The sequence below is a fragment of the Taudactylus pleione genome, unplaced genomic scaffold, assembly GCF_031769625.1.
Source record: "Taudactylus pleione unplaced genomic scaffold, aTauple2 ptg001184l, whole genome shotgun sequence".
NCBI lineage: Eukaryota > Metazoa > Chordata > Amphibia > Anura > Myobatrachidae > Taudactylus > Taudactylus pleione.
Window position 1 is genome coordinate 137,501 of NW_028285585.1, and position 2,500 is coordinate 140,000.

At 37.3% G+C, this 2,500-nt stretch overlaps 1 non-coding gene and 9 pseudogenes across 1 annotated transcript; all 10 read right to left on the bottom strand.

Annotated features, from left to right (window-relative positions):
* Positions 1-84: 84 nt before the first annotated feature.
* LOC148451598 (5S ribosomal RNA) lies at positions 85-203 on the bottom strand (annotated as a pseudogene).
* A 116-nt stretch (positions 204-319) lies between these two features.
* Positions 320-438, bottom strand: LOC148451599 (5S ribosomal RNA; annotated as a pseudogene).
* Positions 439-789: 351 nt separating this feature from the next.
* On the bottom strand, positions 790-908 carry LOC148451600 (5S ribosomal RNA). The gene has a single exon (XR_015874984.1). It is a non-coding gene; the product is annotated as a 5S ribosomal RNA (ribosomal RNA).
* Positions 909-1,023: 115 nt separating this feature from the next.
* On the bottom strand, positions 1,024-1,142 carry LOC148451601 (5S ribosomal RNA; annotated as a pseudogene).
* Positions 1,143-1,258: 116 nt separating this feature from the next.
* LOC148451602 (5S ribosomal RNA) lies at positions 1,259-1,377 on the bottom strand (annotated as a pseudogene).
* Positions 1,378-1,492: 115 nt separating this feature from the next.
* On the bottom strand, positions 1,493-1,611 carry LOC148451603 (5S ribosomal RNA; annotated as a pseudogene).
* A 116-nt stretch (positions 1,612-1,727) lies between these two features.
* LOC148451604 (5S ribosomal RNA) lies at positions 1,728-1,846 on the bottom strand (annotated as a pseudogene).
* A 116-nt stretch (positions 1,847-1,962) lies between these two features.
* LOC148451605 (5S ribosomal RNA) lies at positions 1,963-2,081 on the bottom strand (annotated as a pseudogene).
* Positions 2,082-2,197: 116 nt separating this feature from the next.
* LOC148451606 (5S ribosomal RNA) lies at positions 2,198-2,316 on the bottom strand (annotated as a pseudogene).
* Positions 2,317-2,431: 115 nt separating this feature from the next.
* Positions 2,432-2,500, bottom strand: part of LOC148451607 (5S ribosomal RNA) — a 119-nt pseudogene continuing 50 nt past the window's right edge.

Below are 2,500 nucleotides of genomic sequence, written 5' to 3' on the forward strand. Positions count from 1 at the left end.
TTCTTAACTCAAGTAAATTAATTGTTCAGTTGAAAAAATTAAATGTAAAATGTAATAGAAAAGAATGTTATGGCAGTATAAAATTACCTACAGCTCCTGGTATTCCCAGGTGGTCTCCCATCCAAGTACTTACCAGGCCCAACACTGCATAGCTTCCAAGATCAGACGAGATTGGGCATGTCCACTGTGGTTTGGCTGTAGGTGCTCAAAAGCATTAAATTTAGACCTCTTTTACTTCTTAACACAAGTAAATTCATTGATAAGTTGAAAAAATTAAATGTAAAATGTAATAGAAAAGAAAGTTATGGCAGTTTAAAATTACCTACAGCACCTGGGATTCCTAGGTAGTCTCCCATCCAAGTACTAACCAGTCCCAACACTGCACAGCTTCCAAGATCAGACGAGATTGGGCATGTCCAGTGTGGTTTGGCTGTAGGTGATCAAAAACATTAACTTTAGACCTGTATTACTTCTTAACTCAAGTAAATTCATTGATAAGTTGAAAAAATTTAATGTAAAATGTAATAGAAAAGAATGTTATGGCAGTATAAAATTACCTACTGCACCTGGTTTTCCCAGGTGGTCTCCCATCAAAGTACTGACCAGGCACAACACTGCATAGCTACCAAGAAAAGACGAGATTGGGCATGTCCAGTGTGGATTGGCTGTAGGTGCTCAAAAGTATTAACTTTAGACCTCTATTACTTCTTTTCTCAAGGAAATTCATTGATAAGTTGAAAAAATTAAATGTAAAATGTAATAGAAAAGAATGTTATGGCAGTATAAAATTACCTACAGCACCTGGTATTCCCAGGTGGTCTCCCATCCAAGTACTAACCAGGCCCAACACTGCATAGCTTCCAAGATCAGACGAGATTGGGCATGTCCAGTGTGGTTTGGCTGTAGGTGCTCAAAAACATTAACTTTAGACCTCTTTTACTTCTTAACTCAAGTAAATTCAATGATAAGTTGAAAAATTAAATGTAAAATGTAATAGAAAAGAATGTTATGGCAGTATAAAATTACCTACAGCTCCTGGTATTCCCAGGTGGTCTCCCATCCAAATACTAACCAGGCCCAACACTGGATAGCTTCCAAGATCAGACGAGATTGGGCATGTCCAGTGTGGTTTGGCTGTAGGTGCCCAAAGCCATTAACTTTAGACCTCTATTACTTCTTATCTCAAGTAAATTCATTGATAAGCTAAAAATATTAAATTTAAAATGTAACAGAAAAGAATGTTATGGCAGTATAAAATTACCTACAGCACCTGGTAATCCCAGGTGGTCTCCCATCCAAGTACTAACCAGACCCAACACTGCATAGTTTCCAAGTTCAGACGAGATTGGGCATGTCCAGTGTGGTTTGGCTGTAGGTGCTCAAAAACATTAACTTTAGACCTCTTTTACTTCTTAACTCAAGTAAATTCAATGATAAGTTGAAAAATGAAATGTAAAATGTAATAGAAAAGAATGTTATGGCAGTATAAAATTACCTACAGCACCTAGTATTCCCAGGTGGTCTCCAATCCAAGTACAAACCAGGCCCAACACTGCATAGCTTCCAAGATCAGACGAGATTGGGCATGTCCAGTGTGGTTTGGCTGTAGATGCTCAAAAGCATTAAATTTAGACCACTATTACTTCTTAACTCAAGTAAATTCATTGTTAAGTTGAAAAAATTAAATGTAAAATGTAATAGAAAAGAATGTTCTGGTAGTATAAAATTACCTACTGCTCCTGGTATTCCCAGGTGGTCTCCCATCCAAGTACTTACCAGGCCCAACACTGCATAGCTTCCAAGATCAGATGAGATTGGGCATGTCCACTGTGGTTTGGCTGTAGGTGCTCAAAAGCATTAAATTTAGACCGCTTTTACTTCTTAACACAAGTAAATTCATTGATAAGTTGAAAAAATTAAATGTAAAATGTAATAGAAAAGAATGTTATAGCAGTTTAAAATTACCTACAGCACCTGGGATTCCTAGGTAGTCACCCATCCAAGTACTAACCAGTCCCAACACTGCATAGCTTCCAAGATCAGATGAGATTGGGCATGTCCAGTGTGGTTTGGCTGTAGGTGCTCAAAAACATTAACTTTAGACCTGTATTACTTCTTAACTCAAGTAAATTAATTGATAAGTTGAAAAAATTAAATGTAAAATGAAATAGAAAAGAATGTTATGGAAGTATAAAATTACCTACAGCACCTGGTATTCCCAGGTGGTCTCCCATCCAAGTACTAACCAGGCCCAACACTGCATAGCTTCCAAGATCAGACCAGATTGGGCATGTCCAAAGTGGTTTGGCTGTAGGTGCTCAAAAACATTAACTTTAGACCTCTTTTACTTCTTAACTCAAGTAAATTCAATGATAAGTTGAAAAATTAAATGTAAAATGTAATAGAAAAGAATGTTAAGGCAGTATAAAATTACCTACAGCTCCTGGTATTCCCAGGTGGTCTCCCATCCAAGTACTAACCAGGCCCAACACTGCATAGC